This window comes from Balaenoptera borealis (assembly GCF_965194805.1).
Source record: "Balaenoptera borealis genome assembly, chromosome: 11".
Lineage (NCBI taxonomy): Eukaryota > Metazoa > Chordata > Mammalia > Artiodactyla > Balaenopteridae > Balaenoptera > Balaenoptera borealis.
The window spans coordinates 96176569-96201894 of record NC_138868.1 but is presented as its reverse complement, the minus strand read 5'-3'; the positions used below and the strand labels follow the sequence as shown (position 1 = coordinate 96201894).

Sequence of the window (25326 nt, the reverse complement as noted above, 5' to 3'; positions counted from 1 at the left end):
CTACACATTTACTCCTGGACTCCTGGTCCAGTGCTCTTTCCCCTGTTTACACCAGGCTTCCTGGGGCAGATGGCTAGTGACCCAGCAAAGATTCATGTTTCCTTTCTACAGTGTAGAGTTGTCATGGAAAAAGTCCCTGTTCATACAGGGACCACATTTCCATCACCCCTTGCATCTGCATGGGCCATGTGACTGAGTTCTGAGCCTGGAATATGAGTGGAAGTGATTGACATATGCCAGCTCCAGGTCTCATTCGCAATTACCTCCCAGGCACATATTCTCTTGGTCTCCCCCATTTGCTGGCTAGACGTGACTGCCCAGGGTGACCAGGGAGTAGCCATGTGTTGATGGTGGAAAAGATTCTGTTGGTCTGGGTCCTTGAAGCAGAGCGCTTCCCCAGGAGAGGAAGAAATACAACTTCTGTCACGTTAAACCACTGAGATTTTTACGTTTATTTGTTACAGCAGCTAGCGTTACCTTAATACACTGCCTCTTCTTTTTCAGGAAGTGACCCTTACGAAAAACCTCCCAAGTCCCTTCTCACTGTCATTGTCTTTAAATCACAGGATACCAAAATGAGGTTCCTTGTGATCACCCGGAGCAGCCCAGCCCCAGAGAGAAGGCCCCAGTCTCCATGGCGACTCTTCCTGTGGTGTATAATAAAATTAATGGATGTACTCATTACAGTAATTCTGGCTGTCCTTTGAGCAAATTTCACTCTTCAGAGGGATCACCGGCTTTTACTCATGATGCCTGAGAATTATCCTTTAAAACTGCAGATAGAATCAGATCTCCTTGCAACCTCAGCCCACGGGGCCAATGGCTTTGCCCCTTGGAGGATGGATCAATATGACCTCAGTGACCAGGAGCTCACACTTGATTTTCCCTCTTCAAATCCTCTCCCAGTTCAGGACTTCTTCCTCTTCCCAAATGGTCCTGATGAGTGTTCTTCCCCACCCCAGCCTCGTGCGTTGCAGGGAGTAGGTTCTGTTGCTGCAACCTGGATCAGTGCTAACGATCTCATTAAACGCTTCTGAGGATTTCCCCCAAGCTAAGTCCTCTGAGCTGGCCTCTATGCCATCCTTGGAATTTCAGCTCTGCTAGAGTTAGAGGCAGGGACAGAGCCTATGAAACCATATGGTAGTGTGAGAAGGCCAGAGGTCAGATGATCACCGAGACCTGCTCGTTTAGCAGAAGTCCTTAGCCAGTGAGTGTGCTGCAAGCATGCACAGAAGGCATGCCACACTCCACCTTCCGTGACTCCTTATTGCTAAGGCCACAGGCTTAACTCTTTAGCCTGCCGTTCAGGATTTTCACAACCAGGTTCCACTTTACCCCTTCTCTGGCCATGCATCCCCTCACAGCTGCTCACCTGGGACACAGCACCTCCTCAGGTATGCTTTGAGTTTTTATATCTGGAGTCTTAGTTCATGCCTTTTCCTCTGCCTGGAATACCTTTTCCCTCTTATTGGCTTGTTAATTTCCTTCTTATTCTTGTGGACCTGGCTCTTTGTCACTTCCTCCGTGAAGCCTGCCTTGACTTTTACCCTCCCATTTGGATCACACCTCACCAGAGAGGACTGGCAGCTGTTGAGACTGAGATGAGATACTTGAGGTCAGGGAACAAGTCTCCATTATCCTCGAGGGCAACAATCACCTCCCATGTCTCTTGTCAGTCTCCCAAATTCTAGGCTTCTTTGTCCCCTTACACATCTCTTTCCACAGACCCACTTTGGATGAGGGAGACGAGGAAGGAAGATGGGCAGGAAAGTAGGTGGAGGAGGGGAGTTTACTCCTGGACCAAGGGGATAGATAGGTGTAGAAACGTAAAAGTCAAGTACAAATCATTGGCTCTCAAATCTGGCTGCCTATTTCCATTACTGGGAAGCTTCTCAAAAATACTTTGCTTGAGTTTTAACCTGGAGCAATGAAACCACTATTTTTCATCTAGGATTGAGAATCACTGGCCAAAAGTATTTCTTAAATATTTAATGCTAATCATTGAGGATTGCCTTCAGAATGCAAATTATATTGTGAATCCCTGAATTGGAGAAGTAAAACAATTTACATTTAAGTAGCCCTTTCAGTTTACAAAGCACTTACGCAGTGTGTGATTATATTTGCTCCTCTGAGGTAGGTAGGCACAATTGCTATTATCACGCTCATTTTACAGATGAGAATCTAGGGAAGGAGGTCGAGAAACCTTGTAAAGAGAGATGATGTTCCAGCCGAGTGACGGAGAAGATCCTGCATCCCCTTGGCCAGTCGTCCAGGGGATTAAAGGAACACAGCTGAGAAAAGCTAGTGGTTGGTATTTGGTAAAAGAGAGAGAGAAAGCAAAGAATACTGAGTACAAGTGGGTAGGAACAGAGACAGAGGCAGGAGGATAAAAGATGACAATCGATATGTGTGGATGGAGACAGAGCTGGCTAGAACAGATAGCTCAATAAATAAAATAGAAAATGCACAAAGTGGTTTTAGTGGATGGAGAGCTATCTTTAGAATCAGCTGAGGAACCCCGGCTTCTATCAAGGGCCAGAAAGGTGGGACAGAGAAAAGTCAAAGTTTTCCTAGACAATCTACGTTGGTGAGGAAGATGGAGTTAAGACCAGAAGCCAAAAGGAATATACCAGGATCCCGAAGAGAAAGGACCTGGCTTTTCCAGGGACATAAAGGAGTGAGAAGGTGGCAGCATGGTGAGAGTCAGAAGAAAGGAGGGGCCTCAGAACACAGGCAGGGGGTGTGTTGAGAGCAGGGTCTGAGGGAGGCTTAGCAAAGTTCTCCGAGGGGTGGGAAACTGGACTAGGGCGGCACATCACTGGGCATCCTTGGTACCCTGAAGCCCCTGTGCTTGCCCCAGATTCAGCTGCGCAACCTCACTGCAGGGGTGAGAGAGACAGGGGGGCACAACAGAGGGATGCCTGGGCTCCCTTAACTGGGAGGTGGGGTCATGCCCACAGGTCTGAGCCCCTCGGTAGGGTACACAGACTGAAGTTCCCGGGGAAGTGACAGGTAAATCACTAGTTCCTCCATAACGCAATAGGCATGGCCCTCTTGGGCAACATCTCCGCCCCACCCCGTCTGCCCTGCCAGACTCGGGTCTCTAACAATAAATAGGCAGCCGGGCTGACGTGTCCTCCCTCACCGCCTTCCGGTCTTATCTTCTTTTTAACGAATTCTGAATCATAATGAAAATTTTCCTTGGATGTACTGTATGCCTGACAATCAAATCACTACTAAATCAATTCTTTGCAATCAATGTTTTTCTAATGAATTTTGCATTTCTAATGGCAGGACCTGACAGTATCTGTTTATTTTCTCTCTTGCCCTTGGCTCCCTCTCCTGCCTCCTTGTTTGAAGCAAATGGCAGAAGAGGTTGCAGGAGCCAAATGGCGGGTCTGCTGCAGTTTTTCTTTCTCAGTCCCCCCTCTGTCTCTCCTGGTCCTTTTCCACAGTGTCCCTTACTGGGAAACCTAATGGGGTGTTTCTGGAGTGATCACAATGATTTAAATAGCCCTGCTAACAAAGTTTGTCAGGAGAAACACCACAGCCCATCAGGGCTTCTTCTACACCTACTACATCCTGGACAAGGAAGGCGTGGAGAAGACATGCTGGGGAAATGGAAGGGGGTCTCACCCCTCCACCCCCATACCACTCCCCCAACTCTCCTGAGCACCCCCTGCCTCCACGGACCCCCCCCCCAGTGAGCACAGAGGTGGTGTTGGATTAGGCACAAAGTAACTTTTCATTTCAGACATTCTGTGGGATTTCCTCGCAAAAGAACATACCTATTAATAACATAAACATTGCGGAGGAGTCAGGACAATGACTCCCAGACCGGGGCTGGTTCCTAAAGCCCAGATTCCTAAATCGATAAATGAATGAATGAATGAATGAATGAGGACAATAAGGACATAGAGGCTAGTGTTCCAGAATTTACCCATTGTAGTAGACCCAATAATACTCCACCCCCTCTAAGCCCTGGAACCTGTGAATATGGAATTAATCAGCTGACCTCAAGGTAAGGGGAGTAGCCTGAATTATCCAGGCAGGCCCAGTGTAGTTACAGGAGCCTTAAAAGTGGAAGAGGGAGGCAGAAGAGGAGGTCAGAGTGATTCCATGTGAAAAGGACTCAGCCTGCATTCCTGGCTCTGAAGATGGAGGAAGCCAAGGAATGCAGGTGGCCTCCAGGAGCTGGAAAAGGCAAAGAAATGGATTCTTCCCTAGAGTCTCCAGAAGGGAACACAGTCTGGCCAACATTTTGGTCTTAACTAGTGAGATCTCTTTTGGACTTCTGACCTCCAGAACTGTAAGATAATAAAAGTGTGTTGTTTCAAGCTACTGAGTTTGTAGTAACTTGTTACAGCAGAAATAGGAAACTAATACAGAAGTATGTGTGCTTCTCAGGTGTCCTGAATCTGGCTGATGTGATGGAGGGAAGGCTGAGGTACACTATAATGGATTTTAATAGAGCATGAAAGTGCTGTCTTTAATAAATGTATGTGCAAAACACAGTATGAGGTCAGGAAAGGGGCATGGCAGGTGTGGGGAGCATCTGAGCAACTCATTGATAAACTCAGTTCATTCGCTGATGGGTCTTGAGGCAGCCAAGCCATTCCTCTCTTCTGGGCCCATCACTGTCCTAAGGAAGGGAGAGTGTCCTTCTCCCCCCTGTAGAGCATCCTCTGCTTCTGCCTTCCACTCCCACCCTGGTTAAGAGCAAAGTCTTTGCAGCGAGTCAGGCTGCAGTTTGAATCCTGGCTCTGGCACTTACCAGCTGGGTGACCACGGGTAATTTGCTTAATCGTCCTGAGCCTCATTTCTCCGTCTTTAGAGGGTATGTAATGACTAACCTCTGAGGGTTGTTGTGAAGATGCCGCATGTCAAGAGCTTAGTACACGGCACAAAGCAAAAGCTCAGTAATTTTATGTCATAACACCATATCATCATGACAGCCTGCCCTAAGGTTTCTCATGTGACACCTCCTCCATCCTTGTTCCCAGCTGATGACTTTGCTTCCTACTTCATTGAGAAAATTGAAGCAATCAAAAGAGGTCTTCCACAGACTTCTACCACTGCATCTACCCACCTACAAGCATCTGCCCACTCCTTCTCTGCCCTTCCCATATGCTACATGGATGAACAGTCCATACTCCTAGCTAAAGCCAGCTCTTATACTTGTGTGTGCATGAGAGCCCTTTCCTTCTCCCCTCCAACAATTCTTCCCTCTCTTATACTTCGTCAAGTTTTACCTCTGTACTGGACCATTCCCATCTGCACATAAATATACTCTTCTCCAAGATGAAGAAAATCCTCTCTTGATCCCACCTCTTTTTTACTGCCTATACCTTTGTTTCTTATTGCATCAAAACTCCTAAGAAGAGTTGGTGCCACCCAGGAAGGCCTTTCACCCACTAGTGCACTGAAACTGCTCTTGTCACGGCAAATGATGACTTCTTATTGCTAAGTCCAGTAGACAGGTCAAGCAAGATGCAGACTGAACACTACTGCTGACACTCTGATTCAGGTGCTCACACCTTCTGCCTTGAATTCCCACATATGACAGTCTCTGGGTTTTTCCTCCTATGTCGCTGCTGATTCTTCCTCACTCCCTTTGCTTTCTCATCTCTTCTCCTAGGTCTCTTAATGTTGGGCTTATTGTGAACCCAGGGCTCACTCCTTGGTCCTCTTCTCAATATACTCATTTCCTTGGTGATCTCACCTTGTCTTGTGACTTGAAATATTGGCTATATACTGATAACACCAAAGTTTACCTCTCTCCCAACCTTGAGACTTGCATATCCAATGAGCCTACTCTGACCTATTTAGAAGTATAAAATCTCCCCACATTTGCTTAAATTCCGATAGACTTCGCAGATTCAACGTGCCCCAAATAGAACTCCTGACCTCTCCTCCCTTCCGGTTCCAAATCTGCTCTATCTACAGCCTTCTCTATCTCAGCTGATGATGACTACAGTCTTCCAGTTGCTTAGGTCAAAACACCTGCCAGGAAATACTCTACTTTTGGCTTTTCTTTTTTTCAAAAAAATTTATTTATTTATTTATTTTTGGCTGTGTTGGGTCTTCGTTGCCGTGCGCAGGCTTTCTCTCTAGTTGCGGCGAGCGGGGGCTACTCTTCATTGCGGTGCACGGGCTTCTCATTGCAGTGGCTTCTCTTGTTGCGGAGCACGGGCTCTAGAGCGCAGGCTCAGTAGTTGTGGCGCACGGGCTTAGTTGCTCCACGGCATGTGGGATCTTCCCAGACCAGGGCCCGAACCCGTGTCCCCTGCATTGGCAGGCGGATTCTTAACCACTGCGCCACCAGGGAAGTCTCTACTTTTGGCTTTTCTTTTAAAAAATATATGGAATCTGACCAGTTCTCATATCTCCACTGCTCCTACTCATCTCACACCTTGAATCACTCCAGTAGCCTCAACAGGTTTCTCTGATTCTGCTCTTCCCCCTGTGCCCCATATGGAAACCAGAATGATCCTTTTAGAGGCAACGAAAGATCATGGCGTCCCTCTGCTCAAAAGCCGGCAGCGGCTCCCTATTCCTCTCAGAATTAAAGCTGAAATCACTACAGTGACCCCACCCAACCCCCTTTCCTTATATTCTGTTACCCTTACTGTACCTTACGCTGATCTAGCAACACCGACCACTTTGCTGCTCCCCAAGTCCTGCCCTGTGGTCTTTGCTCTAGTTATTCCCTCATCTGAAAAAACTCTTTTTCTAGGTATTTGCTTGGCTAACTCTTCCATTTCCTCCAAGTCTTTGTTTCAACCTTCTCAATGAGACCAGAATCACCACTTACTTGAAAATTGCAAAACCTCACTACACCTGCAGTCCCCATTGCCTTCTAACATATTGATTTATTAAAAAAACATGTCTGTTGTTTGTTTGCCTCTGTCTGCTAGAACGTAAACCCTATCAAAGGAGAATTAACATCTGTCCTCTGATGTATGCCCAGCATCTAGAACACACACATCAGGCACATGTAGTCTCTTTGTACTTGTTGAATGAATTTGCCAGGATGGCTCTCTGAATATTCTATACAAATCTTTCCTTTTTATTTCTTATTATCTTTTGCCAGGGCTGGGAGTGGTTGGAGACAGTGAGTGTTCACACACAGTGTTTCTCTCAATGTTTTTTTCCCCACCGACCATCATCCTTTTTGGATCAGCTGATACACCCGATTCAGGTATTTTATCTCCATTCAGTGTATGCTCTTCCCCTAACTGGGTGTTCACTGCCTTAAAATTAGGGGCAGCCTTGGTAATAGAACTGCTTGAAAATCTTACAAGTGCGCATCTGATGTCCACCCCATGGAATAAATAGTCGGTGTCTTTCCTTTGATGCTCACAACCAAATAGGTTTATGGAACTTCAATCCAAGGCTGGGGCCCTGATGGAAATCTTATTGTCACCACCTGTTTGCAACCCAAACACACTGGGAACTCCTTAAATGCAAGGATGCTGTCTTATTTCCAGTCCCACACATGGCTGGTACACAGTAAGTGCTTGTTATTGGATGAATGCATGCTTGGCTGACTGTCAATGACAACTGACCTGGTGAGTGGAGGTTGGAAACTTGGTAGGACCTTTTCACTTTCAGGAGGTCAAATCCATTAATCTAATCTTGAGTGTTTTTTTTTTTTTTTTCCTTCATGTGATGGGTTATGTCTTGATCCCACTTAGCTCATCTTAATCCCAAGGTACACAAGGACAGTCCTGAAAGAAAGTGAGAAAAGGCAAGCAAAAGAACAGAAGTGAGGCTCTAGGCCTCCTTATTCTAGAAGATCAGGCCCACCTAAGAGAATCTCCCTTTTGATGAACCTCAAGTCAATTGATTAGTGATCTAATCTCAAGGGCAGTATCCCACGCCTTAGGGGAGGGAAGGGTACAGGGGGTATGCATCAGGCGTGGGCCTCTAGGGAGCTGTCTTAGAATTCTGCATGCTGCACCGAGGCTCGGAGGACTTGAGTGACTTGTCCAAGGCCCCATGGTTGTAAACAGCAGAGATGGAGTGAAATCTGGCTCCTAAGAGCCCATGGCAGCTGTGCTGCTGCAGGAGCAATGGGTGGAAGTGTTGAGATTTGGGAGTGTAGACCTTGAACCCTTTCCCTTTTCGGCAGGTAATGGGAATAGAGGAAACTTCAATCACTGCAGACAGGGCATGATGGACAATAGGGGCAAATCATAGAAACCCAGAGGCTGGACATGTTCTGGGCCACATTAAATGATACTGTAGAGGTTTAAGTTATAGAATCATGAACTGTCAGGGCTTATAGGGCACCCAGAGAACTAGCTAATCCAAAGTTTCAGGAATTGTGTCCCATGGAACCCTAGTTCCAAGATGTCAATAATCATCCTAGGGAGAAAGGAATCCATGGTTTAAAAAGTTTGGAGAACTTTGGGTTAAAGATATAAAAGATCTTGCTTCAATGAAGGACTTTGGGTGCCTTTCAGATGTTAATATGCTTCAGGAACCCATAAGAGGAGGAAAGTGTATTTGGCTCCAGAACCTTCCTGGTTGTGTGTAAAGGGGAACAAACCCTATCATAGATCAAGGTTTGGGAGAGGATGCATTAGTCTAGCTAGTTAGTGGCAGCAGTAGGCTGGGTGACCTCTCAGGTGCTCTCTGAGCCCCAGAGGCAGATCAGTGGTTTGGGATGGGAATAGGTTCTGCTGTGGGTGAAGGCATGCTGTTTCCTACTGAGGAAATGCAGGTGGTCAGGTCCTGGGAGTGAGAACGGTGCCCCTTTTTAAACACGGCCAGGAGCAGGGCTTCCAACCCTAGGGAAGGAAGAAGCTTGTCCCTCCTCCGCTAGTGGGTAAAGGAAAGGGAACTGGGCCTGTTGGTTTAATGGGAAGACACCTGCTTGGAGATTAGCAGGAGATCAGGTTCTCTGGGGAGGACTGGAGAAGCAGAAGCCTGGGATGACCCAGCCAACTTGAAATGGCTCAGGGTGCTGCCTTTTCTTCTGTTTGTTCTGTTTTGCTATATTTGTTTTGTCTTGTTTTCCTAATCACAGGCTTCTAGGTTTCAGGGGAGAAAACGGATGAGGATGGGGAGGCATCTGAGGCTCTGGGAATCCATCCCCGGGCGTTGTTGGGGACCTGTGGAGGGGCCTGCAGGGGGCGGGGAGACTGGGCCATCGTCTGCCTGGGGGAGCAGGGAGCAGTTTTCCCGCTCCTGCATTGGGGTGGGGGTGTTTTCTGTTGCTTCCCAGAAGAGCCCTGGGAAAGGGAAAGTAGAATCAATCTGAATATTCAGCTCCATAAACACTGCCATAAAAATCACATCCATTTGCAGAGGAAGGCTCAGCGCTAAGGTGCCAAAACAATGATGTGCATTTACAGCATCAGACCCCGATCAATCTCCTCGCGGGGCCAGGAAGCTGCCTCCTTGGTAGGATCAGTTCCCAGCTTCTGTCTGGGAGGAGCTGGCCCTGACCCTCAGGAGCCTCTGTCCCCTTCCTTGTCCCCACCCAGCTCACTGCATCCCTGTAACCCCCTCACCAGAGGGGAGACCCTACAGGACATGGGTTAGGAACATGTGGTGGGGGGCTGATGTGATATAGAGAGAAAACTGGGTGCAGAAAGAAAAATGCACCTTGGGGTCCAGTGGACTTGGACTTTTTCTGCTTCCTAGCTCTGTGACCTTGGGTAAGTCACTTACCCCTCTTAAGCTTTCCTCTTCTGTAAACTATAGAATTTGGCTGGCCGGCCAACCTCAATGGGTTATTGAGAGAGTTAAATAACCCAAGACTGTGAGGTTTCTTGGCAAACTGTGTTTGAACAGGAAGAGGCATTTGAGGTCAACCAGCACAGCCCCTTATCTTGTAGATCCGGAAACTGAGGCTTAAAGAGATGGAACCTCTTGGTTCAAGGCCACCCTGGGAGAAAGTGGTAAAGTCATTATTATTACTAATTCTGAGCCAAGGCCCAAAGTAAAGTGGCATCTGAGATAGCATTTCCTTAGCACAAAACCTCTGCTGTAGCCACCAGGACAGCTGACCCCTCCCACCCATCTCCCATATTCTGGTTTAGTAATTCAACTGATGCCTCCCTCCAGTGCATTCTCGCTGGGGCCTGGGCCAGGCCAAGGCCGCCTTCCTGCTGACATAATGCTGGCAGCTGTCTGCGAGGCAGAGGTATGAGGGGAAAGGGAGCCATTTTCCTTGGACCTCCCGAAATGTCACCCTTGGACCCAGGTGTGAAGCTTCTGTTCCCAGGAGAGCTTGGTGCCTCTGGTAATGAAATCTCATTTCTGATCTCCCTCTGAGTCTCCCTGGCACCTGGCCTTTCCTGGTGCTCGCTCATGGCTTGGGGGCCAAGACCTAAGCCTGCTCTGTGAGGCTCAGTGCTCATTGGGAAGGGACCTCCTCCTTCCTTGGGGAGCTCAGCACTGCGGGCCTCTGGGGTGAGGCTTTGTCTGTCTGTCCCAGTGGGGTGGGGCTCAAAGGCTCTGTGGACCAAGGAGGGTTGGAAGGGCCCTCTACAGAGTATGAAATCCTCTTGATGCACCATTTCTTATACTCCTTACATAAAAGGGGAAAAATTGATCAGCTCCCCAGAGGGTAAGGAAGGAGGAAGACTTCCTGGAAATTCCAAAAATCTTAGAGTTGAAAAGGGACCTTAAATCGAATCTTGGACAGTCTTTTACCAGGTACAGAGGGTCCCATCCACAGCGCCCAGCCTGCTTGACAGTCCAATGATCAGGGACACTCACATCTCACAGTCCTCCCATACCACGTGGGCAGCAGTTCTGGTTGTTAGAAGTTCTTGCACCATTGAAATAAGCCTTCTGGTAACTTCCACACTTCCCTCCTGGTGTGTCTTGTGGAGTCACAGCATAGTAATATGTCATCATTTGTGGAGACTTGACTTTGTGCCTTTCTCTGAAGATCTGTGTTAGCTTTTGGGTTAAATGAGTTAAGAACCATTATACCTATTTTATAGATGAGATAACTGGGTACAGAGAACTCAAGAAACTTGCCCTAGCTCGCTCACCTGGTAAATGGCAGAGCCCATGTTAATTTGAACCCAGAGAGCTCTGGCTCCTGAGCTGGCCTTTTTAACCTCTACACTGTCAGGCAAATCTTGACTCCTCTCTCCTCAGCCTGTCTCATGTTTGAAACTAGCTGTCATTTGTTCTGGGTGAAACACTCCCAAAGTTTCTGTCGCTGCTTCTAGGCTCCTTGGTATCCTAGTCGCTCTCCACTGCCCCTTTTAAAATGAGCTAGTAAGAGCATAGCCCGATGATCCAGATGGGTTCCATCAGGGTAAACTACTCAGGGGCTTTCGTTTCTCCCATTTAATTGTGCACTTTTTAGATTTCTTTCCCTTCCTAGCAGCTGTATCACCATATTGAGCTTGTGGTCAGCTCAGACCCCAAGATCTTTTTCTCATGGCTCTCTGCCAAGCCAGAGCTCCTTTATCTTAGACTTGTGCAATTGATTCTTTGAACCTAAATGTAAGACTTAACACTCCTGGATTTCATCTGTGTGGTTTTGGCTTGTGTTCTAGCCTACTTAGTCAGATTCTAGGTCTGCCTTGCCATTAATTTCCCTAAATTTTGCCATATACAAATTAGGTAATCATCTTTTCTCAAACTTCATGTATGCCATTGATAAAAACATTGAATGAGACAGAAGATGGGTCTTGGACTTCTTCTCTGGAGAGAGATCTTCTACTCAGGAACCTTGAAATGGCGACATTGTAATTTTTGGCTTCACGATTCCATATTAATCCTACATTGAATGCTTACGATATTTCAGGCAAAGTACTAGGCACTAAAGAAACAGTGGTCGAGTCAAAAATCCTTGCTTTCACAAAGCACCTTGTGGCATTGGGGTGATGATCACATAGACGAATAATAATAACATCTAAGTAGTCCATCTAGAAGCACACAGGTGGGAAGCCAGCCTAGGGGCACCTCACTCAGCTTGGTATACTTGAGTTAGGACTTAAAGAAGGAGATGGACTTACCAGGATTGGAGTGCTGGGAGGGGGGTGGAGATGAGCCCCAAGGGGGTACTTTTTATTGCATAATGTAGCCACTGGGGTGACATCAACCTTTTTACTCAGTCATCCTTTCTATGTGGTGACTCATTCTTCAACTTCATTTCCTCTAAATTTAGAATGATAGCCCCCAGTTCAGTAGTACCTGCGGGAGTGTGTGTGTGTGTGTAGGTGTGGAGAGTGATGGAGATGAGAGCTGGAGGGGGAGAGAAGAAAAGGAAAGGGGTCAAAGTTTCCTCTTCTGAATGGAGGGAAGGGGGAGTCAGATGCAGAAGAGGTTAGAGAGGGCAGTGTGGTCTGGGCCTGTACTTTGGGAGAATTTGCTGGGTGATGCTGCACTTCCCCCCAAAGTGGAGAGATGGAGAAACTGAGCTGGGGTAGAGGGGTGGGTGGAGTATGGCGGAGGCTGGATATTTTCACACTCAGCCCAAATGAGCTTTTATCCATGGCTTCCTTGCTGAATTTGAGTGTTTCAAGTCCCAGGTCATCAGACACACTTTTATTTCTAAAAGACACTGAAGTCACTCCAAAGACAACTGAAGATGACTTTTGGATTGCCTGGGCCACAGCTCCTTTGACTTCTTCTGGCACTCGTGCCTCCGTTTCCTGTGGGGGCGATTGTTACTCCAGGCTACCACAGATCGCGTCTGGACCAAGAAGGAAACTGGATGGGAAGGCAAGGCAGCAGTTTTTACCCCCTAGCTCTGAAACCTCAGCTGGGTGTTAGAGCTCTCTAATTCATGCCAAAGGTTGCTCCTTGCAATTTCTCTTTTCCTCCCCTTTCCTCTGCTTTCCTCCCCTACTGGGAGAGGAAAAGCAGCTATGCTTATAGAAAGATTGATTAGTTAAGCAAGTCAATTATATCTCTTGCCGAGAGCAACTGTATATTAAGTAATGCAGCAAAACTGATTCTCTGTACAGATCCATTTTGTTGAACAGCTGTTCCAGAGGCCCAGAAAGAGAAGACGAAGGTTAAAATCCAGTAATAGTCTTCACTCCCCATCTCACCCCACCCTATCATGCCTGGCCCTCCAGGGGCTTCATTTATTATGAAATGGAATAAGGCTGGGTAATGAGCATGCTGGTGGCCTGCTCCATTTTGCGGGAAAACTCTCCCATCATGCCATGGGCTCCTGGGCCTCCATCAGCTCTGGCCCTTCTGCCCTCCTGCCACGGGGGAGTTGACTGATGCCTGCTCAGAAGCTTGCCTCCTCCCAGCCCAGTCCAGCAGCTCTGACAAGGTGGAAAGACTTCTAGTTGTAGACTCTGGAGACCTGGGTTCAAGTACAATTATTGAATGTCTGATCTTGGCTAAGTATTTTAACCTTTATGAGCCTTAATTTTCTCATTAGTAAAATGTAACAAAATCTAAATGAGATAATGCGTATGGATGAAATTTGGGGTCTATACCCATTAGGGTGGATATTATTACACTGAGCAAAGAGGAGAGGGTGAGGGGAAAGCAACTGGGCAGGACCACCAGCTGGTTCAGCCAGAAGCACTGAAAAAGACCTTTGCACCTTTGCATGCCACTTGTAATCAGTCTATACTTCTTTTTTCTTTTTCTTTTTTCTTCTTAACTGAAGTATAGTTGATTTACAATGTTGTGTTAGTTTCTGGTGTACAGCAAAGTGATTCGGTTTTTTATATATATGTATATTCTTTTTCATATTCTTTTCTATTCTGATTTATTACAGTATATTAAATATAGTTCCCTGTGCTATACAGTAGGAACTTGTTGTTTATTTTATATATAGTAGTGTGTATCTGCTAATCCCAAACTCCTAATTTATCCCCCCCCCACCCCCTTTCCCCTTTGGAAACCATATGTTTGTTTTCTATGTCTGCGAGTCTGTGTTTTTTGTAAATAAGTTCATTTGTGTCATGTTTTAGATTCCACATATAAGTGATATCAGATGATATTTGTCTTTGTCTGACTTACTTCACTTAATATGATCATCTCTAGTCCATCTATGTTGTTGCAAATAGCATTATTTCATTCTTTTTAATGGCTAAATAGTATTCCATTGTGTGTGTGTATGTGTGTGTGTGTGTGTGTGTGTGTGTGTGTGTATATATATATATATATATATATATATATATATATATATATATATATATACCACATCTTCTTTATCCATTCACCTGTTGATGGACATTTAGGTTGCTTCCATGTCTTAGCCATTGTAAATAGTGCTGCTATGAACATTGGGGTCCATGTATCTTTTCCAGATATATGCCCAGAAGTGGGATTGCTGGATCATATGGCAACTCTATTTTTAGTTTTTTAAGGAACCTCTATACTGTTCTCCAGAATGGCTACACTAATTTACATTCCCACTGACAGTGTAGGAGGATTCCCTTTTTTCCACACCCTCTCCAGCACTTATTATTTGTAGATTTTTAATGATGGTCACTCTGACTGGTATGAGATGATACCTCATTATAGTTTTGACTTGCATTTCTCTAATAATTAGCGACGTTGAGCATCTTTTCATGTGCCTATTGGCCATCTTTATGTTTTCTTTGGAGAAATGTTTATTTAGATCTTCTGCCCATTTTTGATTGGGTTGTTCATTTGTTTGTTATTGAGCTGTATGAGTTGCAGTTCTTTTTTCTTAATCACTGAAGCAAATGGGTAGGTTTTATTCCTACCCAGTTATGCCAACTGGGTGGGCGTGTACTGGTTTCTAAACCTCCATCTTGTAAGACTACCCTTAGTGTTTATTTTAACCTAGTACCCTTTGTATACAAAATGTGATGTGCAGGAATCCCTCTCCCACCCCACTGCCAAAGGCCGTGGCCCTGGCTGGAAGCAGCTAGCTCTTTTGCCCCAGTAGTTGCTCAGACAACAAGGCAGATCCTGGGTGAGCAGCAGAAAGGCATCTGGTGGTACTTGCTTTGTCCAGTCCTGGAGTTGCCCACAAGCGGGTGGGGGCTTGGGCTAATGACCACCTCCTTCCTTCTGCTTATTTTTGTGAGGGACTCAGCCAAATAATGAGGTTCAAGTTTATACACTGGGTCAAATCTTTTGTTCTTGTCAGAGGACATCTTTTACCTGTCTTCTGCCTCTAGAGGGTACACTGACTGGCTTGTTCTCTTAGCTGAAATTCTATCGTTGTTTCTTCATCCTTCCGATAGAGGTTTTTCTCGTAAGTAAGGAGAGGAGATGCTTATACGTTATCATTTACACACACCTCACTGTGAGTGAGTCTACCAGACCTCCTCTTAGAGGGGTACCGTGTTGGAAGAGCTTTGGGGGTCATATAGACCCTTATGGGACAACTGAGACTCAGAGAAGGGGATAACCTAGGTGATCAGGTCCACAGCTGCCAGAACTCAATCTCCTGAGTCCTGGTCGTGCTTCTCCCATTGGGCAGTCCTGCCTGCTCCCAGACAGTTGGTTTGGAAAGAAGGGGGCAAGGGCAGGCTGGCTGAGTGCAGCCCTGGCTGTGCTGAGGGGATCATGTGTTCACCCCGCTCTTGGGCACAGCAATGTTCTAAGTGGCGTCATAGTGGTCACTGGTTTCCAGGGCCAGCGGCTTTTCCTGCAGCCTGATGGGCCCTTGGTGTCCAGGGCCAGGGCTCAAATCCAGGTCAGACCCAGGTAGCTGGGCTCCTCTCAGCCTTCAGGGTGCAGGGACTCCAGCTCCTCTGATTTCTGAGCAGTTTTACAGTTTCATTTTCTAACCCTCAGGTCGCATGTAGGCAGTTAACGTAGCAATGGCTGTTTCCCCAGCCTGCTTGCCTCTGCCACATTTATAAATAGGGATCTGGGAGGGTGTGCACAGAGGGGTGGGTCGTGATGCTGATGGTGACCTGCATGGGCATCCAGCCTTGGAAACTGGGTCCTCGGCTGGCAGGGGGCTCTGAGCAGGGACAGGCAAGGTGGACACCACAGACATTTCAGGGACCTCTCATGGCCCAGTCTGGGTACCACTTCTCATAGAATGCCAGAACCAGAAGGGGTCTTACAGGTCAGTGAGTCCAGCAGCCTGTCTGAAGCTTTAATCCCTTTGCCAACCCTCCTGCCAAGCCATCTCCAGTCTTCAGTAGAAACTATTTTGCTGCAGCCCAGTCTGGAGAGGAAGGAGAGCATGATCCTGGCCTCTCCTTGTCCATGTGTCTTGCCCTGGAGTAGACTCAGGACTGGACGCTTGTTCAAATTAGGACCTGATTGGGTAAGGGTATCGGGTTCAACCTCTGGTACTTCTTTTCCCTTCCCTTTTATCATAGCCCAGGAGAAAAATACCCAAGTGACCCATTAGATTTTCTTCCTACTTCCCAGTTTCTTGTCCCTCCAGGCATCTCCTGAATGCCTGCAAGGAAAGAGATAGAAAAAAAAGAGGGCTCTTTAAGCACATACCTTCTACATCTTCTTTCCTTCATGAGGGTGGGGATGCAGGTCACCAGAGAGAGAGGGTGAGGGGGAAGATGGGGACAACCTTTCCTATAGCTGCAGCCCAGAGACCCAGCTGACCACAATGTCAGTGAAGAAGTGGGTTAGGAGCCATCTAGTTCAAGCCCCTTGTTTTACAGATGAGAAAACAAGGCCAAGGAGGGCAAGAGACCTTTCCAAGAGACACAGTGAACGCGTGGTGTGGCAGGGATGGGATCTGCCAGGGGTATCTATGGCTGAGTATGGGCACTGCCCACAAATCACCCTGGGAGTGGGGGAAAGGAGGACACAGTTCTCTCCTTTTGCTATTATTCAGTGAGATTCCCAGCTCCAGGAGGTAGCAACAGCCTCTTAGCAATCACAGGAAGCTGTCACCTACAGTGCAACCGTGGAATCTTGGAAGCATCTCCTCCCGCTTTCTGAACCAGAAATACATCCCCTACCCACGTCCTGATGCCCAAGATTCCACCATTTGAATGTTATTCCTTTAGTTTAATGTGTTTGTTCTTTAAAAGGCACCCCATAGGTGTGAATGACTTAACAGAGCCTTTCCTGAGTGCTTTTAGCTGGGGAATGAATAGAGGGCACTTGGAACCAGGTAGAGTAAGACGGAAACCTGGGACTGAAGAAAGAGAGAGAAAAGGAGACAGCAAGGGAAGAGGGCTGGCCCCCACTTTACAGTGTTCTCTGGGCCACCGAGCCTAGACCTGGAATGTGCTGGCTGGAGTGGTGGTGTGAGGGAGGTGGTGCGTGGACCTGAGGGGACCATCCAGGGGAGTGTTTGCCATTACAGCCCAATCTGGGCCATCATAACAGGAATTACTAGAGCAAATGTATTGGCCCCAGTGATTGATTAGACCTCCCACATGTGTCCTCCTTGAAGACTCCACTTTCTCTGCAGGATCTCTCCTCCAGCCTTTACTATGTGATTAACTCCCTGGCTAGCCTGTGCCCCACCCTCTGCTGCTTGAAGTGTGAGCGAACGTTCTATCACCAGGTATGACGTGTCCCCTAACTGACTGTAAGATCTTGGGGACAAGGACAGGTCTAAGGTAGCATATAAAACAAGTAGGGCGGGCAGTGGTTCCAGGGCCTCTCCCGCCCATTGAGATTCCCCTGGTGCGCCCTGCGTGCTTCCTCGCCTCAGCAAAGTTAGCCAGAACTGGGGTGATGTCACAGGCAGGCTATGGGAGGGATGACGTTTGCTGTTTCTTGTACCTCTCCAGCCACGCATGCGGTTATGCAGGCTGACTGTGTAACCGTGGGGAGCGATACATACGTGTGGGTTTAGGCTGGATTTCACGATTCACCCTCTGTGTCTGAGGGACCTTCCCAAAGGGTGTGGGGGATGGAGTGCCCGCTATCCCCTCAACTCTGAGCAAAGGACAGCCTCCCTGGGGGTCCTCAGATGACTTTGTCATGCGTCTCAGCATCCCAGGTGGTAATCCAGGGTATCTTCTCAAGATCTAGCCCAAGTCTCTGCTGCTTCACTTACGATCCCCCGTTCATAGTGTCCCAAGAAAGAGAAGGAGTTCTGTGGCAGGGAGTTTCAGGAATGTCTTTGAAAATAGGGTCCCCTCCCAGCTCTAAGGGCTTTGGCATGGAAGTTCTGACTTGCCCTGGATTGTCCCCTAGTATTTGGATATTGGAATATCCAGTTGGATTGAAGAGGCAGATTGTCCCATAACCAGTTCCAAAGAGTTGTGGAGGTTTTCTGAGTTCCTGCCAAGTCCTGGCAAATGAACGTTTCTGCTTGTGTGTGCCCATCTCCTCCAGCACTGGCAGGTAGCAGTAGTCTCTGTGAGATAGTGGTGGGGGGCTGGAGGGAGAGGCCCCAGGTATGCCCCAGATCCAGATGCTAGTAAATTGGCTGCCAGAGCCCCACAGGGATGTGGGGGATGAGGCCCCACGACCTGATCTGATCTTTTTTTTCATGATGAACCTGGGAGAAAGAGAAACAGGGAGAAAGACAGAGAGGGGAGAGGAGAGAACTGCAGCAAATAATGACCCCTTTTTATAGCATACTCTCAGAGACCTGTCAGCTGGAGCACATTCAGTGGAGGCTGATGGAGATGGGGTGAAGGTAAAAGCCGAGACTCGTGAGAAATGGTTGAAGGAAATGAAGATGTCTGGTCTGTAGACCCAAGGACTCGCAGCAGCATTATGACTGTCTCCCAGGGGCTACTGTGAGCAAAAGGGGACACCTTGTTCTCTGCATCCCTAAGGGTAAAAATAGGACATGTGTAGATGCTTCAGGAAGATAGCCTGGGGCCCAACGGAAGGAAAAGGTTTCTCCAGCTGGCACTGACCAAGGGAAACGTTGGTTCCCTAGGGAAGTGGTGAGTTCCTGGTCGCTGGAGGAAGGCCATCAAGCAGAGGCCGGGGAATCTCTTTTTTTTTAAAAAATTATTTTTTATTTATTTTATTTTTGGCTGCATTTGGTCTTCGTTGCTGCGCACGGGCTTTCTCTTTCTCTAGCTGAGGCAAGCGCGGGCTACTCTTTGTTGCGGTGCACAGGCTTCTCGTTGCGGTGGCTTCTCTTGTTGCGGAGCACGGGCTCTAGGTGCGTGGGCTTCAGTAGTTGTGGCGCATGGGCTCAGTAGTTGTGGCGCACGGGCTTAGTTGCTCCATCGCATGTGGGATCTTCCCAGACCAGCGCTTGAACCCCTGTCCCCTGCATTGGCAGGCAGATTCTTAACCACTGAGCCACCAGGGAAGCCCTGGGGAATCTCTTACAAGAGGAGGGAGGGAGAGTGAGAGACAGGTGGAGTCCCTGTGGGGAAGACTCCAACTTGAGTTGAGGAGTTGGGTTAGATGACTTTGGAGGTTCCTTCCAACTATAAACTTCTCTGTTTTGAGGAGACTTGGGTCACAGAGGGTTTAGCTTTCAGGTTGGGCTGGGGCTCCTCCAGCCACTCGGGCCCTGCTCTGTAGTACGAGGGAGCTAGCGGATTCCCAAAGGCTCCCGGACAGAAGCAGGGGGAAAGTCTCAGGCAGATGAATGTTCCTTGTGTGAGAGGCAGAGCACCGTGGGGCAGAATCACCATGGTTGAGGGCTTTAACCGAGTGGGGTTTGGGACTAGGAGAATTCCACCAGACCTGCCCTTGCAATGCACAACCTATTGAATTATTCAGGTGCATTCACTTGCTGGGGTCTGGGAAGCAAGCAGGTGTCCATGGAAAGTTTAGAAACTATTTGTAGTGAAAAAATTAGTCAAGTCAGAGAGATCTAGTTTCTAATATTGGCTCTGCCAAATCCTGGAGGGATGACTTTAGACAAATTACTTTCACTCTCGGAGTTGCTGATTTTTCTCATCTGTGAAATGGGGATAGTGATTTTTAGCTCACAGAGTTGGACCGAAGGCTAAATTAAGCCATGCATGTCAGACACAGTGTTGAGGCCTGATTGGACTCAATGAAAGGTAGTTCTACCTCCGCAGGATTGGGGCTTTCTCATCAGCTCATTTGACTGTCCCCTCGTAGGTCTCATTTGCACTGATGTCCCTGGTGTCAGTGGCCTGGTCACAGGTACCCAGTTTGTGTGAGACGCAGGGCCCTGGGAGCAGTTGCTGACCTATGGCTAGTTGGAGATGGACAGGCCTAGAGAAGCTCAGGACAGGGCCTGCTCTCTGCAGATGTGCTGCAGAAAAGCACGGGTGATCAGTGGAGGGAGAATCCACATGCTGGGCGAGGGCAGGAAGTGGGAGTGAATGGAGGCTCTCACTGCAGTGCCACGTGGGTTGGAACAAGGACAAAACAAAAGGCTGTGCACGTTAGCAACCGTTACTAGGCACCACCATTACTAGGTAGCACCATTACCAGCCATCTGCATTACTAGGCACCACCATTACCAGGCAGCACCATTACCAGGCACCTCCATTACCAGCCATCTCCATTACTAGGCAGCACCATTACCAGCCATCTCCATTACTAGCCATCTCCATTACTAGGCACCACCATTACCAGGAAGCACCATTACTAGCCATCTCCATTACTAGGTACCACCATTACCAGGCAGCACCATTACTGGGCACCTCCATTACCAGGCACTGCCATTTACTAGGCAGCGCTGGAGTCCTCATGACACTAATGGGCACGTACCTGCAGCCTAAAAACATGCTCCCCTGCTCTAGACCTAAACTTTGTTGATGCAGCAGGTGATATGCTGCTTAGCTACAGCTCTCCAGAAATTACTGGCTCATCATGGCACTGTGTCCCCTGCTCAACATTGGGCAGCTTGGAAAGAGACGGGTACTCCAAAGCAGTGGCAGGGGAAGATGATTGAAATAGAGGTGATCCGGAAAGTCACAAAGAAGATTTTTGGTAGCTGTCTTGCTATAGCCATCATTTCACTTCTATAATTGAGCTTCCTTGGATTCTATACCTTTGGGTGATTGGTATACATGCCCACATCTGCTCTGTAGGCCCTCAAGAAACTTTCCCATCCTCTCCTCGAGTATCATGTCTGTCAAAATCCAGAATAATGGTGAACAGATTGGATAAGGCGGAACTCCTGAGGCCAATGTGTTGCTCTAGAGATTTCATAAATGAGCAGGACACAAGCAACAAATGCAAAGGCTTGGGCCACAGAGCTGGGTAGAAGCCTTTTTGAGAAAGGATGAACCTTCTCAGTGGTACTCACTGCCCTACGTTCACTTCTCCCTCTTTGTAGGCTTTGGTTTTTTCAGCATCGGCTGTATATGGGCTGTTGAACAAATATTTGTTGATTACAAAAATGAAATAATGTGTTTTTTCCATCTACTCTGGGTAAGGCACTTGCTTGGTACCGTGTTTTCTGTCATTTAGTCCTTACAGAAGCTGAGAAGCAGATATTATTATCCCATGTTACAGAGGAGGCATTGAGACTGGAGACATCTCAGAGTCAAATAGTGTGGCTCCAACTTCATGCCTCTTCATCACCTCATCCCGACTCTTGCTTCCTGTCTCCAATACCTTACTCCTAAGCTGAAAGGGCAAGACTTCTTCGAAGTTTCTGGTAGGTCCTGAATTCCCATGAAAGAAGTCACCTCATTGCCTCCTTTTAGGGAAGCCCTGGATTAAGGGTCAGCTGTGGGTGCTCCATCTTCTAAGTCACTGTGTGCTCTGTTGGGCGTGGTTCTCTCTAGGCTGGTGGAAGATTGGCCTCCCTGAGTGGTCTCCTTCCTTTGGAGCAGTGGTTCTTTGAGCTGGACTCTTGACCAACATGTAGAACCTGGTGGACCTTCAACGTGGCATGAATGCAGTCCCCATGCCAAACTCTTCTTGGAATCTTGCTGAGACTCCATCCAAATATTGAGAACATCTTCTTTAATAATTCACCCTCTCTGGCTAAATATAGATTATGCATCGCTTTTGCTATGGGTAATATCTGCCATGCACAAATTCTATGTTTATGAAAGAATGTTTGTTTGTTTTTCAACTTTTTATTATTTAAACACACATAGGTGGGAAAAAGAGTATAATGAAACTTTGTGGACCATAATTCAGCCTTAACAATTACCAATATATGGCCATTAAGAAACTTTACTCCCCACTTCTCCCTGCACCCTGCTAGACCTTGTATTATTTCATATGTAAATGCTTCAGTTATGTATTTGTAAGAGTTTAGGACTCTTTTCTTCTCTAAATATAGCCACATGCCATTTTACCACTTGAAAATTAGGACTTTATTTAAAGCTTTATTATTTTTAGTTTTTATGAAAGTAATATATTCTCATCAAAAATATTCAGACAGTACAAAAATGTATAAAGGAGAAAATGAAAATTACTCATAAACCAACACCCAGACATAATTACTGTTAGCATTTTGGCATATATAGTTATATATGTTTAGCACATATTCTTTATACAGGTCTACACATATAAAATCATGCTACAGATGACGTTTATCATCTTGTTTTATTTTATTTTTTTTGGTAAGCACTAAGAAAATTGAAGCTGAAAATATATACAGAGAAGTGCACACATTATACGTATAGTTCAATGAATTTTCACTGGTATGTAACCAACTGATGTTCAGATCAAGAAATAGACTATCGCCTGCACCTCAAAACCTCTCCATGCCTCTTTTAGTCACTAACCGTACCAAACACAGCTACTATTCTGACTTTCATCACTAGATAGGAGTTTTGCCTGCTTTTGAATTTTTTACAAATAGAATCATACAGTATATGCTTTTTCGTGTGACTTTTGTTCCACATTATATTTGTAAGGTACATTCATGCTGTTGTATGTAGTATTAGTTCATCCATTTTCTTTGTTGCCTAGCATTCCACTGTGTGACTATATTACAAATTATTTACACATTTTACTATCGATAGGTACTCCCCCCCAACACCCCCGACCCCAGTGTGTTGTTATAAGTAATGTCTTTTGATACATTTATGTATGCATTTCTATTAGGGAACAGACTTGTGGGTAAACCAATTTATACCTGCACCAACAGCCTGCGAGAATTTCATTTGCTCCATATCCTTGCTGACGCTTCATTATTATCAATGCTTTAAAATGTTCTATTCTGTTGCGTGTGTAGTAGTAACTCATTGTGGTTTTATTTTGTTTTTCCTTAATGACTAATGAAATCGAGTGCTTTTTGATATGCTTCTTGGACACATAGATATCCTTTTTTGGTGAAATACCTGTTCATTTGTTTCCCATTTATCTATTGGATTTTCTGTGTTTTTTAAAATTGATTGTAGGAGTCATTTGTATATTCTGGATATGAGGGGTTTTTTTGACAAGTATTTATTGAAAAAATCTTCTCCCACTATGTGAGTTGCCTTTTCACTCTTTTAAGGTATCATTTGATAAACAGAAGCTTTAAATTTTAACTTGGTCCCATTATCAATATTTTCCTTTATGGTTAGTATATTTTGTGCCCAATTTAAGAAACATTTACCTACTTCAAGATCATTAATATATTTTCCTATGTTCTAGAAGTTTTATTGTTTAACCTTTCACTTTTTAATTTATAATACATCTGGAACTGATTTTTGTGTATGGTGTGAGGTAGGGGTCAATATTTTTTTTCCCCATATAAATATCCAATAATTGAGCTCCACTTATTGAAAAGACTGTTCATTTCCCGCTATTCCATTTATCACCTTTGCTAGAAGTGAAGCATGTATCAGACTGTTTTTGTATTCTCTATTCTGTTCTATTGTACATTTGATCACCTTGTGCCAACTCAACAGTTTCTTAATTACTGGTTCTTAATAATATACTTAATATCTGGTAGTGTAGGTCCTCCAAATTTGTTACTCTTCTTCAATATTGTCTTTGCTCTTTTTATGCTTTGCATTTTCATGTAAGTTTTAGAATCAGTTTATCCATCTCTACAAAATAAAAAACATGCTGAGATTTTGATTAGGGTGGCATTGAATTTAACATCATTTTGGGGAGGATTGACTTTTTGTTACAGTATTTTATTTACAATATTGAATCTTCCAATCCATAAATATGTAATATCTCCTACTCATTTAAGTTTTCTTTAATTTATCTTAATAAAGTGTGTAGGTTTTTTTTTTTCTAGAAGTCTTGCACATCTTTTGTTGGATTTATTTCTAGGTATTTTATGTGTTTGATGCTATTGAAAATATTATTTTGAAAACGCTATCTTTAAAAAATATTTCCTAATAGTTTGGTTGTATATAAAAATTCAATTCATTTTTGCATGTTGAACTGTAACCTTGCTTGACTTGGCTAAATTAATTTTTTAACTCTGTCAGTTTATCGGCATATTCTTTTGGATTTTCAAATACGCAATCACATCCCTTGCAAAATGACTTTATTTTCAAACATTATATACTTTTTTTCCTTTTCCTTATTGCATTGGGTAGGACCTATGATATAATGTTGTATTGGAGGGTGACAGTGGACATCATTGCCTCATTCCTGATATCAGGGGTAAGTCTTTCAATATTTATCATTAAGAATGGTGTTTGTTCCAAGTTTTTTATAGTTATCCTTAATCCTTTATAAAATTAAGGAATTTTCCTTCTGTGGCTAATTTGTTAAGCTTTCTTTTTCTAATTTTGAAAATGAATGAGTGTTGAATTTTATTAAATGACTTTTCTACATCTATTGAGGAGATCATGTAATTTTTTCTCCTTTATTCTGTTAATTGGTGAATTACTATCAATTGCATTGATTGCTTTTCAAATAGTAAACAAACTTTACTTTCCTGGAATAAGCCCAGGTTGATTGTGATATATTGTTCTCTTTATATATCATTGGATCCCATTTGCTGATAATTTGTTTAGAATTTTTGAATTTACATTCATGAGAAAGATTGATCTGAAGTTTTTCTTATTGTAATGTTATTATCAGGTTTTGGTATCAAGATTATACTGGTCGAGGCCTTTGGCTCTATCATGCAATATTTAATGAGATTTCTATTCTCAGCTGAATTCTGATAGCTGATTCACAGACAATACGATTAAAAAAAAAAAGATTATACTGGTCTCATAATATAAGTTGGGAGTTGTAAAGTTTTTCTATTCTCTGGAAAAAATTGTGTAGATTTCTTTCTTAAATGTATGATAAAATTCACTGGAGAAATCATCTGTACCTGAAGTTTTCTTTAAGTGTGATATCTGCAGGTTTTTGTAGATGATCTTTATCAGGTTGAGGAAGTTCTCTTTAATTCTTAGTTTTCTGAGAGTTTTTATAAGAAATGACATTGAATTTTGTCAAACGCTTTTCTGCATCTATTGAGATGGTTATATCGTTTGTCTTTTTTGGTCTGTTTATTCAACGAATAACATTGATTTTAAAATGTTAGATCAATTTTGCATTCCTGGTCATGATATATTATCTTTTTATATATTGTTGTATTAGATTTGCCTAAGATGTCTGCTATTATTTGTATTAATTGAGTCCTTGTTACAATCCCATTTTATC

At 45.2% G+C, this 25326-nt stretch overlaps 2 long non-coding RNA genes across 13 annotated transcripts in view; one reads left to right on the top strand and one right to left on the bottom strand.

Annotated features, from left to right (window-relative positions):
* Positions 1-13883, top strand: part of LOC309604815 — a 338151-nt gene extending 324268 nt beyond the window's left edge. For all 12 annotated transcript variants that reach the window (XR_014231068.1, XR_014231069.1, XR_014231070.1 and 9 more), the window contains one exon: positions 567-13883. This is a non-coding gene — a long non-coding RNA (uncharacterized lncRNA). The remainder of the gene's footprint in view (positions 1-566) is intronic.
* The window catches only part of LOC309604818, a 51453-nt gene that overhangs the window by 15066 nt on the left and 11061 nt on the right, over positions 1-25326 (bottom strand). The window lies entirely within an intron of this gene.